Source organism: Durio zibethinus, chromosome 16 (genome assembly GCF_047325235.1).
Source record: "Durio zibethinus cultivar Kanyao isolate XHJ-2024 chromosome 16, ASM4732523v1, whole genome shotgun sequence".
NCBI classification, from domain to species: Eukaryota; Viridiplantae; Streptophyta; class Magnoliopsida; order Malvales; family Malvaceae; genus Durio; species Durio zibethinus.
Genome location: NC_143177.1, coordinates 21,971,538 through 21,986,339, shown reverse-complemented (window position 1 = coordinate 21,986,339; position 14,802 = coordinate 21,971,538). Strand labels below are relative to the sequence as shown.

Here is a 14,802-nt window from a genome sequence, read left to right as displayed (position 1 = left end):
TCATCATCGAGCGGGCACTTAGAATAAGTTGATAGTTCTAAATGCATCAAAATTCTACAGCTGCGTGGCTGGGTTGTCTTCGTACACTACAACGTCATTTGAAAGTGTAGCGAAAATCAAGATTTAATTTAGTTCATTTTTATAATTATTTTAAAAAATAACATTTAATAAATATAAATTTTTTTTAGTTAAAAAAATATTAAATTCAATTCTCACACTCGTAATCATTTCGACTATACACTCCCTTCTCATTGTTCTAGAGTGCTAAAACATTACCATAACGGGTTTTCACCTTGCTCCACTGCTCGTTGCTGTTTTAACATTCCAATGCAGTAAAAAGGAAAATGTGTGAAGGAGAATTTGGATTTTGTTTTTAAAAGGGAAAAATAATCCTTATTCAAAACTGCTTGGCCTCAAAATTTTTATCAGAACTCTTTCTCCAATTCTCTCGCACCTCGCAAGTTTAAGCAAATTGCAGTTGTTCTCATCTTTTCTTACCCTCCCCACTTCACACCGTCTTCAACACCCTTTTCTTACGGTGAATTGGCGATGGAATGATGCGTGATGGAACTTCCTTTTCCCACTTTGTCATTCGAGATTGATTGACTTTTTTGGTTAAGGAATATATAACTTTTGTCTTGTCTCCTTTGTTTTTGGGCAGTCAGAGTTAGGGAAAGAAGGCAAAGGAATTTGGTTTATGATGACTCTGATGACGAGTTAATGTGTTCTGCTAAAACCGGGACTTTACAAATATCTAACAGATTTGGCTACGCCTTTTCGGACAAGCAATCTTCAAAAATTATTGCAGATTATTGATCGCGGCAATTGTCTGTTGATAATTCAAAATTAATTGAAGAGAATCATTATCCTTTTGTATAAGCATATATGTCTAATCCAAACCTTGGATTCACACCCAAAAACCCCACTATTAAATACAGAAATGCAGCCATCAAAAGTGTCGATATTTTAACACCTTTGAAAACCATTGTTTTTTATTATTTTTTTCTTTCTCACTTTGCACTGCCATTGTCTATCATTTGACGAATATGAATGGTTAGTTGCCCGTTATTTTAATTCAATAATAATAATAAAAAAAAAACTGATATAGAACGCATGAAAGTCATACTTCTTGTATAAATTTAGTGAAGTAAAACTGGCAAATTCCAGTTACAGGTGTTCATTTTCTCAGTGACCAAACACACAACAATCAAGTAATAACAAGATGGATTGACCCCACTACCGCTAATTTCTTTGAATTGAAGCGTAAGAGAGAGATTCGAGTGAAAGAAAGTCGTTTTCTTATCCCAAAAATTCCCTTGTATAATTATAAAAACCAGACTTGTCCATGTTCGCTGACATTATTTTCGAGATGCCGTGGCGCCAATTTGGGCGGTGTGTTATTTTGGTTTTTGACTCAAAAATATGCCTGCTTGCCAATATTTTTATTATTTTGTCAGATTTAACTATTGGTCCTTGTATTTAAGTAAAATCGAATGATTATTGACTCTGATGATATGATATTGATTTGCATGAGGTAATGTGTTTCAGAAAAAATTGAAATATAGGAATGATGACAGGACATTTTAGGAAATGTTTAAATTTTTTTTAAGATAATTGTGGTTTGTATCTTTAATATTTTGATTAGGAGTTGCATATAATTAAAAAAATTAAAAATGTTTCAAGAAAAAATTAAATATATTTTCAAATTACCATCATTTGTAATTTAATTTTATTTAAATAATAAAAAAAATCGAGTAAAAATTAATAAATTCGAATTTAACTCAACTTCACTCACTTTTAAAATTTTATATAATCCAAAAAATTTGAGATTTAAATTTTAGAACGTAAAATTTCCTTTTTCATCCTCAAACTGTAAATATATATATATATATATGTTAAAAAAAGAAAATTAGACAGATCGTTGCTATGACCTAGTAAGACAAGACATGGTGGAATTGAATCTGTAGGCCCATTAGTTAGCTTGGTTAATGCTGAATTTGGGCCAAAAATTGTTAAGGTTTTAAAGTCTATATTGGTCAAGATCGACTTAAAATTGCAAAGAACTGGATGCATTGGTCGGCCCAAAAAATGTATCGACAATTCGGATAATATTCCTTTCTTTCAATATTGGTTTTTGGTCAAAACTAGTTTGTTAAACCAAAAAATTAAAGGTGAGAATTACTCGGAATTGTGAATTAAACAGCTATAATCATTAATCAATCAGTAAAACTAGTAGTATTACTATTTACCAAAAGTAGATGCATTTTGTAATTTTCAAATATTATTATATTATTTTTTGAAGTAGCTAACTTGATTTTTTTTTTTTTTCAATTAATGTGGATAAGTGTGATATCTTTTGACATTTTTAATCAGCAGGTGATGATATAGTGAAAATTCATTTTCACTAATTATACAAAACCTAAGTGTCCACGAATAAGCAAAATGATATGCAAGAATTTAATTTGATTGAAATAATGAAAGAGAAGCATAAAAGGATTCCCTAAGGATAAATACTAAGAAAAAGAAGAAGAATTAAAAAATAAATTGGAATTAGGATAAAGGAAGAAAGGGACATGCAGAAAAAGAAGCAAACAATAAAGCAAGGAAGGAACTACTTGCTTAAGTGATGTGAGCATAATTAAGAGAATGCTTCAATTTTTAATTTTCTTTCTTTTCTTTTCTTCAGGCAAGATTTTTTTAATGTTCATTTTTCTCAGAATCCAAACACTATGACTTGTTAATTAAAAACAAGAGAAAAAAGGTAGTCTAATGTTTTTTTAATCTTTTTACAAAGTTTCAAGCCACCTCATCAGTTAATTCGATTCAAAAGAAAGGCAAGGAAGAAGTAAATTAATATAGGAAAGCATACCAAAATATATCATAAAGAAAGTTCCAACTTAAAATATATATCCTCTCATCATTCAGCTAAACTGTGTGTTTGAGTGAGCCTTGTAACAAGCAGGTGTGCAAGGAATATTGGTTTATCAGCCAAGGGCCTCTCCGAATCTGAACAAATGTTTGAAACCCTCTTCCAGGAAGCTTCGGATGGAAACAAAGTGCAGAACAAAAGTATTGGGCTGCTTTTGGCCACGCCATTGCCGTGTTCTATTCATCAGGAATCAGCCGACCAATAACAGCATTTCATGACTATACTAAAGATTTCAGCTGGTTAATGCTCAAGACAGCATAATCTCATCTTTATTGATGTGAAAGGTCTACGCTTTATTAAGTGGTTTTGCACTTTGCAGCTTGTTTCAGAACTTTCTTTTCCGTTCATCACAATATATTCTCCTTAATCATCCCTTCAACCGTGCTATTCTCTTATTTTTGACATCTTTAAAATGCAAAAGCCTGCCTGCCTGCCTTAATCCCCAACCCACAAATTCTTATACTCCATTCCAATTTCTCTTGTGTTCTACCAATATGACTGACTACAAGTACGGCTATCCCTATCCTCCTCCCGGTATCAAACATTGCATCTCTGAGCTCTTAATTTTCATTTTCTGAGACAACCATTTTGAAAGTTCGATGAATTTATACAGATTTTGGTTAATTTTAACTGTGTATGAAATATTGTGCAGGTGCTTATCAAGGGCCACCTCCAGTAATGGCACCTCCTCAATATTATGCAGCCCCACCACCACCCAGGAGAGAACCTGGTTTTCTTGAGGGAATGTATGTGCTCCGCGGTCTTGTTCTTTTCCTATAGTAACATAAATAAATTATTTTCGACCACATAGCATTAATTTTCATTTAAAATTTTCAAAAATTTTCTGTAGTGTAATCTTGTTGGCCCAGATAGCTAGCCTTTTCCTCAGAAATTTTATGTTTTTTCTTTCTTGTTTATCTCAAACCATATCATTCTTCCAATCCAGAGCTGAAAATCCTGTTGGGAGCTGAAAATCTGAAGGTTGTTCTTTTCTTGCTTGTTATTTGCAGCCTTGCAGCTTTATGTTGTTGCTGTCTCTTGGATGAATGCTGCTGCTGCGACCCCTATGTTTCAAGTATGGACTAGGATCCTACATCAGCTAGAAATTTTTCCAGTTTTCATTACAGTTTGATAATATACTAGTTTGGTGATGGACATTAACAAATCTATATGTACTTTGTATATTTATGCTGTAAAAGATTAAATCTTTTAACAGGAATTTTTAGCGGGAATCCATAGATTTTGTCATAGAAAAATGTTCACTTTGATTTGTAGATCTGGAAGAAAATTGATACTTGTTCTTACCCGTACTTTTACGGTTCTGAGCGTATGATTTTGCATGTATTTTTTGTGGAGATGGAGCCTGTAGATCATGTAGATTTGTTCTATCAACAAAGCTGTATCCTGTAGATCATGTGGATTGACCCACTGATCATGATAAAAGACAACTATCATTAAAAAAAAAAAAGTAAATGAAAACAAACATTTGATGACATCTTCATCCCCTAACTCTAGATCCACAAACACATACACACACACACACACCATTCAATCATTAAGCTGTAGAAATGGAACAAAATGGCTTGATTGCATAGCGGTAGGTGGCTCCACGAACATGGATGACCCTAAATCTCTTACAATTGAAGCAAACTGTGATAGGAAGTCCCACATGGGACTGTCCTCTTTATATTATGTCGATATACAAAATAGCTTTATAAATCATTCAACCTTCTGTTTGTTTTCCAAGTCTGGATATAGAGCGAAAGGATTCAAGGGAAACATGTGTTTTATCAACTAATTTCTCATCAGTGTTCTGTCCTCCTATCTACTGGATTTTTTTTCCATATTCAAGTGTTAAAGAATTTAATTTATAGCAATGACTGGGTTTTAGCCTCTGCTCTAAGTCTCCAATGGCAAGGATTGTGATGAGATAAGTCTGAAGTTAAAATATTTTTTTTTGTATTTGTTTCACAAGGTGAGATAGGATGATCTGAAACAACACCTGGATTTGATTTATATGTACTAATTTTGATTCAACTAGCATCTAAATCTATTATTTGCAAAGGTTATTTGCCATCTTTAGAAACAAAAAATAAAATAAAATAAAATAAAATAACCTTACAGTTTAACTTAATCGAACATACAATAGATCTAGATTTCATATCCCAACACTTGCTGTCTCTTCTCCAATTCTCATATTGTGACTTCCTATGAAAAAAAAAAAAAACACCGAAACTTGTATTAAAAACATTTTAAGTATGTGCAAACTTGGAAAATAGAGGTAGGTCCCAAGTCATATCAGCTTCCCAAGATCTTCATAAAACGTCCACCAACCGTTGAACACCAAAAATTGCACAAAGTACCCTACCACTTGAGTTTCACATCAATGAACAAAATGGGGAAGCTGTTGGCAACTACTTATCAGCCAAATGAATTAAGTAGGAATCTTGGGTTAACAGAGAAAAAGGACAAAGGAAAAAAGACATAACCAACGGTCATACAATACAAGTTCATGTAAGAGACTTTCAGGAAAAATACAAGTTCATGTAATTGAATTTTTAACAAAAGATGAATTAATGACATCATGTAATTGAGTTTTTAACAAAAGATGTATGCGTAAGTCATCTTTATAATCACATATATCCTTTGAAAGACTTTCCTATAAAAAATATCAGAGAAGCGTAATAATGAACTTTGTATTTTGTACAAAGATGTTGCAATATGAGGTTAAGAAAAAAGATTGTAATTATTGAAATTTAAAATTTAAATTTATTATATGTTATTTTTAAAAATAATTATATAAATTAATTAAATTAAATATGAAATTTAGAGTAATAACAAACTTTAAATATTACTCAATGAGATCGTATATACAAAACCAAATTTTAAATGACATATTCAAAAGTAGTTGATAAACCCAAGGATAATTTAGCTATATTTTTGTTTTGAAATTGACTTGTCTATTCAAAGAAAGCAGCATAAAAAAAGGCGTCCTTTTCTCGTCGCATAACAATGTAAATGGCGCCGCGTGAAGGAACGCTAAAATTATGTAGCAGAAAGAAACACATACACACCTTGTGTTACATTCCCCACACCCACAGCCTAGGAAATAGGTATTGGTTAGATACGATCGTTTATTTGGATCGTGTTTATTTATAAGTCAAAATAAATATAAAATATAAAAATTAAATACATTAAATAAAAAAATATATTTTATTTTATAAATTAATATATAATATTTATCAATTTAAGTAACGTAACATTCATGTATTTATTTTTTTATTGTATTTAAAATTATAAAATTTATTTTTAATTAGTTTAGTCAACAATTTTTAATGATCGTAAAAAATTTGAAATTAAATCTCATTTATACTCAAGAACATAGAAGGTAAAAAAAAAAAGGTATCGTAGATTAAACAAAAAAAAAAGTAAAACCTGTTTTTCTCTCAATATTTGAAATAAGTAAATTAAAAAAAAAAAAGAAATAAGCAAGATTGGTAAAGTTTTCATGTAAATTTTAAAAGATCTTTTAAAATAATTGAAATTGAAAATAAAAATCAATTTAAGATTCATTTGGATAAACGATAAAATTAATTTTGATGTAAAATAATAATAGTAATAAAATTAATTATTATAATGATAAAATTGAATACAGTAATAATGAAATTAAAATCAATAATAAAATATATATTTAAGTACAAACATAACAATGACAATAAGGTAAATGTAGTGACAAAAATAACTATTAAGAATATTAAATTAAAATTTTTGTATAATAAAATTATTAAATTATTTGACATTTTGAAATTAATAAGTAATTAAAATTTATTAAAATTTTTTTATGTATTTATTCCTAAAATTATTTGAAAATTTTATTCATTTATTAATAATTTATGTCTTTATAAAATTTATTATATTCATGTATTTATTAATTTTAGTTATTTATTTATTAATTAGTTTATTCTATAATTATAAAAAAATTATTTATTATATTAAATTAAACTTTTTATTTAAAAACTATTAAATAAAAATGGAAAAGAAAAAGGCTAAGTAGTATGAACAATTTTGTCCTTAGACTATATTGCTAAGGGTAAAAAATATAAAAAGTACGGGTATAACAAGAAAAGGTATTGCGGTGAAAGACTGAAAATTTTCATCAGATTTTTTAAGTCCAGTCACAATTGAAGCTGCAACACAATAAAAATATCTTCAATGTGGCATAATCAAATGGTACGTATCATATCGAATAAATTCATAAATTTATTGTTAATCACAATTTTATGAGTTGACATTAATTTTTTTGTTTAAATATAATTAATTATTTAATCGAATCTATTTTTTTAATAAAAAATGTTAAGATTGATTTAAGGTCCTTAAAAAATATATTTTAATTTTTAAAATTAAAAATAAATTCGAAATTTTAATTATGTGCAAAAAAAAATTATAACATTCTTATAATGTTTATCCAAAAGATGATATAAATTTATTTTATATTATCCAAATCTTAAAAATTTTATCAAATAATTAATTATTAAAAATTACGCTTAAATTATTTTAATATTTTAATAATAATTTAAGAATTTTTTTATTTCAAAATTATTCAAGTAAACTACTTGTTAGATTTAAATAGGTTATATCATCAAATTCATTTAATTTTTATAAAAAAAATTTTTATTCATGACAAGTGAGATTTAAAATCTTGATATTGAAAACTCTTTTACTAAATTCTTCAATATATTAATAAAATTTAAAAAGAAAAGTTCATCTAGAAATTAACATAAAAATTGCTTTCTATAATTTTTTTGTAATTTCATCATCAAAGATCCAAAATCAATTAAATTATTTTAAAAAATATCTTTTAATATATTGATAAGATTTTTTTTCAAAAATATCTATGTTGATAAGATTCATAAAAATTATATTTCTTTTCAAAATATATTATTTTTTAATTTTTTTAAATTAATAAAATTAGTAATATTTTTGTAAAACTTTATTTTTAGGCTTTTAAAAATCACAAAACCTTCAAATATATTAGTAATACATTTTTTTTAAATTTCAACCTTCTAATATGTTATATTGTTAAGATTTTATTATTTATTTTCCTCAAATTTAATTTTTCTAAAATTATTTGTTTTAATTTTAAAACTCTTTTAATATGTCGGTAAAGTTTTATAATTTATTTGAAAAAACAAACAAAAAATAAATAAAATACCAAGTTGTTTCCAACTCGGCAGTTCACAGAACAGTTCGGTTCCATGGCTCAATTATTCAGAAAGTAAGTACGTTGCTGTCGCGTCTGACAATCCGTAGGCAGATTCACAAATCACAAGCGGGTCAAGCAAAAAAAAAAAAAAAAATCCAAACGGCGACATTTTGAGATCCTACAAATGGCTCAGTTTTTTTTTTTTATTATTATTTCTCTTCCTTCTATCTCTCCTTCTTATTTCCTTCTGAGAACTTCTCTGTTCTTTGCGATTTTTGGCCACCACGACTGGTCATCAAGACGTTGTCGGTAGCTGCACTCCATCGCCTTTCGACCACTGTTGAAGCTCAAAATTCACCAAAAATCTACCCGTAACCTTTTCTTTCACGAAGGGCAGTTAGTTTTCCATATGAACATCTCTAACTATGTAGATTGGGCTTTGAAAGTTGTGGGTTCAACCCCCAAGATCTTTTCCTACGTAACTGCAGTTACCACTACTTTGAGGTATGCTCTTCTCCTTGCTCTTAGCTTTCTCTTCACCGAATTTGAAGACTTAAAACTCATGAAAACTCTCATCTTTTTTTTTTTTTGGTTTTTTTGTTTCTGATTTTGTTTTTTCTTCGTTGGACTGTGTTGGTGTGACTTATGCGCTCTTGTTCGGTGAGAAATTAATGGTAGTGGCAGGACTTGGTCTCGGCAGTGGATAGCTATTGTGGTAGGGGCTATGTTGGTGACTGTCTGATTTGGTGGTAACCATTAAGTTTTGTGATTTTTTTTTTTTTTTTGAATTTGGGTTTTTCAATTTAGAATTGTTAATTGCTTTCAATCTCAAAAATGACTTTCTTACCAAAAGATTTATCACCAAATATTTATCATTTCAATTTAAAATATGACTTTATCACCATAATAATCTATCAATAAATGAATAAAAATAAATTCATACAACTTGAAAACGAAACTGATTCTAAGGCTCCGATTTGTTTTGCAAAACATAATTTTTGAAAAATAATTTTTTTATTTTTAATGTTTGATTGGTAGAAAATTGATTGATCAACGAAAAATATTTTTCTGATCAATAAAAAATGAGATTATTTTTTAAAAAATTGTCTTACGAATTTAAAAAGAGAAATATATTTTTTGAAAAAAAATTGTTTATGAGTAAAATTATTTATCAATACTTTTAAATATAATTTTACTTATAAATAATATTATAGTAATAAATGCTATTATATAAATAAATAATACACTATTAATAAATAATATAGTAATAAATAATATAAAGAATAATAAATAGTTTTATTTTAATTTTTTTTATATTAACATAATATTTTAATATTAAATAATATTATTAAAATATAATTATTTTTTAATATTAATAATTTTAATAATAAATAATTTCAATATATTTTAATAGTTATATTAATATTATTTGAAAAACAAAATAGATTTTTTAGAAAACAACTTAACAACAAAAAATATTTTTATTAATTCATCTAAACAATATAAAATCTCTTTCAATTTAAAAAATATAAATATTTTTCAAAAATCATTTTTTATAAAACAAACGAAGCCTATGAGTCAAAAAGAATTTGAAAGTTAAAGCTTAAAATGATCTAAATAGCAACCTATCTAAAGCTAAACATCCAATTTTATGAATGGGTCGAAATGAGTCCTTCAAAGCCTGAAAAGGTTTGCATTTGAATTTTGGATAAAATATGGTATTTACAAGTAACTCTTTTATGTATTTTTTGTATAACAGAAATTGTGTAAAGATATAAATATCTATCATGTCTCAGTGTGACCAAAAATAAAAACGTGGAGATTCTCAACTGAAATAAGGATTCATAATTCAAAATTCAAAGTTTTCTAATTTGAAATTCAAAGATTCATAATTTGAAATTCAAAGATCTACAATTAAATTCAGAGGTTAGCAAATATTCAAAAAGTTGCAAAATATACAAGAATTTGCAAAAGGATTCAAATATTACCAAAAAGTTCAAGGATTCATATAAGATACCAAAATTCGTAAAAAGTTCAAAATTTCTTAAAAGATTTTGAAGTTTGCCAAATATCAAATATTTGCAAGAAAATAAAAAATCCACAAAAGACCAAAGATTTACAAGAGCTCAAAGATTCATAAAAGATACTAGGATTTGCAAAAAGTTTAAAAATTCTCAAAAGATTTTAAGATTCACAACATATCCAAGAGTCGTAAGAAAATCAAAGATTCTAAGAGTTTCAAGATTCATAATTGAAAAAATTCACAAATAATTTCAAAGATTTGCAATTGCAAAGATTCACAAAAATAATTTCAAAGATTCTCAATTATAAAGATTCACAAATAATTTTAAAGATTCATTAATGAAATTTCAAAGTTTCGCAATTAATTCACAAATAATTACGAAGATTCACAAATGAATTTCAAAGATTTGCATTTGAAAAATTTTAGACATTCACATCTAAAATTCAAATATTTGCATTAAAAAGTTCAAGGTTTCACATCCCACATTTCAAATATTTTCTTTCGAAAAAAATCTTAATGGGGTGTTTAATTCACAAAATTTTAGATTCTAAGAAGGAAAGTAATCACTAAGCAAGTATGGATTCCTGGTAATATGTGGTTTTTCATGTTATGAGAATATTAAATTCTCATATTTGGTTCGGGGAAAAGTTAGATTATGTAATAAAGGTTTTTTACAATAATTACCTTTATTGCATGTGAATAACACATGACCAACATTTCAATTGTTAATTATATTATTAAAATTAAACCTGTGATAACCATTAAACAACAAAAATAAAGAAGATTTTCATTTTATAATGTTAAAAACAAGATAGTATATTAGGAACAAAAAATATATATAATAAAATAAAAAACCATATTTTTATAAATATAAATGTAGCTTTGACCAAAAAATAAAGTAAAAAATATAGTAAAGACTATGTTTTAATAAGTAAATATTACATTTAATATGTATAAACACAGTTTATAATAAACACTACATTTTTATGAAAATAAACACTATGTTTTAAAAAGTAAAGACTATATTTCAGCTGTGTTTAGTTAAAGACGATGTTTCTAAAGGAAGACACGCAATCTTTGACTTTGAAAAAAGATATGACGTTGTAAGACAAAGGACAGAGTTCTCAAGTTTGATCATTATCAGGCATTTTATACATGAAACATAAAGCATTAATGTGTGGATGTATGATAAGGTTCCTATCTTTTTTGAGGTTTTTGACTTTGTAAGATAAAGGATGTTGTCAAGAAGATGTATGATCAAGCTAAGAAGATGTTAGGGTTTAGAGACCACATTTTCAAACTAAGAAACATAGGTTTTGTTATTTTTTCAAAGGTTTCATTTCTTATATCAGAAACATAGTAAATGTTATTAAACACTACATTTCTTACTTAAAAAACGTAGTTAAACACTCAATCAAATAAGTTTATTATGTTATTTTTATTTATTAGTAACTACATTTTGAAATAAAAAAATGATCTTTATTAGCAAATACTACATTTTTGCCAAAAGAAATGTAGTTAAAAGTATGATATAATATTATGTTATAATATTATATCAATTAATACATTTCCAACTTAAGCAACGTTATTGATATGAAAAAATCTATTTTTTTTTGTTATTATTTTAATTAATCTACTATGTTTTATATATAAAAAGAAGTAGTGCTTTCCAAAATAAAAAAATTTCAAACCTATAAAATTGTAGTTATCCACTACATATGTTCTTTTAAAAATGTTGTTTTTATTATATAATATATTACGTGTCCAATCATGTGCTAGGTGTCCAATCATGTGGTTAGAATTGCACCTTTGCCCAATCATGTGGCTATGAATGACAATTTTCATGTTAGAATGGGTTTCCATTTATTATGTAATTACGTTGATTTTTTAGGGTAAAATAGACCAAAAAATTTTATTATTGAGGTCAAACATGGAACAAAATTAACTTTTTTTCCAGAATCTTAAAAATTCATAAAGAGATATGATTTTCTAACTCCTAGATATTTTGACACTATTAAGAATCTTAGAATACCTCTAGAAACAAGATATCATGAACAAAATATGGGAATTAAATTATGAAAAGTAAAATTTCAAGGGGTAAGATAACTTTTCCCCGAACCAAATGCACTTTAAGGATTTACATTCAAAATTTCAAAGTTTACATCCTCAAAGACTTAGATTAGAAAAATTCAAGGATTCATTTCTAAAATTTTAAAGATTCTTACCAAAAGATTTATCACCAAATTTTATCATTTCAATTTAAAATATGACTTTATCACCATAATAATCTATCAATAAATGAATAAAAATAAATTCATACAACTTGAAAACGAAACTGATTCTAAGGCTCCGATTTGTTTTGCAAAAAATAATTTTTGAAAAATAATTTTTTTATTTTTAATGTTTGATTGGTAGAAAATTGATTGATCAACGAAAAATATTTTTCTGATCAATAAAAAATGAGATTATTTTTTAAAAAATTGTCTTACAAATTTAAAAAGAGAAATATATTTTTTGAAAAAAAATTGTTTATGAGTAAAATTATTTATCAATACTTTTAAACATAATTTTACTTATAAATAATATTATGGTAATAAATGCTATTATATAAATAAATAATACACTATTAATAAATAATATAGTAATAAATAATATAAAGAATAATAAATAGTTTTATTTTAAGTTTTTTTTTATATTAACATAATATTTTAATATTAAATAATATTATTAAAATATAATTATTTTTTAATATTAATAATTTTAATAATAAATAATTTCAATATATTTTAATAGTTATATTAATATTATTTGAAAAACAAAATAGATTTTTTAGAAAACAACTTAACAACAAAAAATATTTTTATTAACTCATCTAAACAATATAAAATCTCTTTCAATTTAGAAAATATAAATATTTTTAAAAATTATTTTTTGAAAATCATTTTCTATGAAACAAACGAAGCCTATGAGTCAAAAAGAATTTGAAAGTTAAAACTTAAAATGATCTAAATAGCAACTTATCTAAAGCTAAACATCCAATTTTATGAATGGGTCGAAATGAGTCTTTCAAAGCTTGAAAAGGTTTGCATTTGAATTTTGGATAAAATATGGTATTTACAAGTAACTCTTTTATGTATTTGTATAACAGAAATTGTGTAAAGATATAGACATCTATCATGTCTCAGTGTGACCAAAAATAAAAACGTGGAGATTCTCAATTGAAATAAAGATTCATAATTCAAAATTCAAAGTTTTCTAATTTGAAATTCAAAGATTCATAATTTGAAATTCAAAGATTTACAATTAAATTCAGAGGTTAGCAAATATTCAAAAAGTTGCAAAATATACAAGAATTTGCAAAAAGATTCAAATATTACCAAAAAGTTCAAGGATTCATATAAGATACCAAAATTCGTAAAAAGTTCAAAATTTCTTAAAAGATTTTGAAGTTCGCCAAATATCAAATATTTGTAAGAAAATAAAAAATCCACAAAAGACTAAAGATTTATAGGAGTTCAAAGATTCACAAAAGATACTAAGATTCGCAAAAAGTTTAAAAATTTTCAAAAGATTTTAAGAGTCACAAAATATCCAAGATTCGTAAGAAATCAAAGATTCTAAGAGTTTCAAGATTCACAATTGAAAAAATTCACAAATAATTTCAAAGATTTGCAATTGCAAAGATTCACAAAAATAATTTCAAAGATTCTCAATTATAAAGATTCACAAATAATTTTAAAGATTCATTAATGAAATTTCAAAGTTTCACAATTATAAAGATTCACAAATAATTACGAAGATTCACAAATGAATTTCAAAGATTTGCATTTGAAAAATTTTAGACATTAACATCTAAAATTCAAATATTTGCATTAAAAAATTCAAGGTTTCACATCCCACATTTCAAATATTTTCTTTCGAAAAAAATCTTAATGGGGTGTTTAATTCACAAAATTTTAGATTTTAAGCAGGAAAGTAATCATTAGGCAAGTATGGATTCCTGGTAATATGTGATTTTTCATGTTATGAGAATATTAGATTCTTATATTTGGTTCGAGGAAAAGTTAGATTATGTAATAAAGGTTTTTTACAATAATTACTTTTATTGCATGTGAATAACACATGACCAACATTTCAATTGTTAATTATGTTATTAAAATTAAACCTGTGATAACCATTAAACAACAAAAATAAAGAAGATTTTCATTTTATAATGTTAAAAATAAGATAGTATATTAGGAACAAAAAATATATATAATAAAATAAAAAACCACATTTTTATAAATATAAATGTAGCTTTGACCAAAAAATAAAGTAAAAAATATAGTAAAGATTATGTTTTAATAAGTAAATATTACATTTAATATGCATAAACATAGTTTATAATAAACACTACATTTTTATGAAAATAAACACTATGTTTTAAAAAGTAAAGACTATATTTCAATTGTGTTTAATTAAAGACGATGTTTCTAAAGGAAGAAACGCAATCTTCGACTTTGAAAAAAGATATGACGTTGTAAGACAAAGGACGGAGTTCTCAAGTTTGATCATTATCAGGCATTTCTTACTTAAAAAACACTACATTTCTTACTACATTTCTTACTACTCAAGTTTGATCATTAAACACTACATTTCTTACTTAAA

General features: G+C 25.8%; 1 long non-coding RNA gene across 1 annotated transcript; it reads left to right on the top strand.

The window, feature by feature from the left end:
* The first annotated feature begins 3,245 nt into the window (after positions 1–3,245).
* Positions 3,246–4,239, top strand: LOC111298673 (uncharacterized). The gene is made up of 3 exons (XR_002691191.2): positions 3,246–3,463; positions 3,582–3,675; positions 3,940–4,239. It is a non-coding gene; the product is annotated as an uncharacterized LOC111298673 (long non-coding RNA).
* Positions 4,240–14,802: the final 10,563 nt, after the last annotated feature.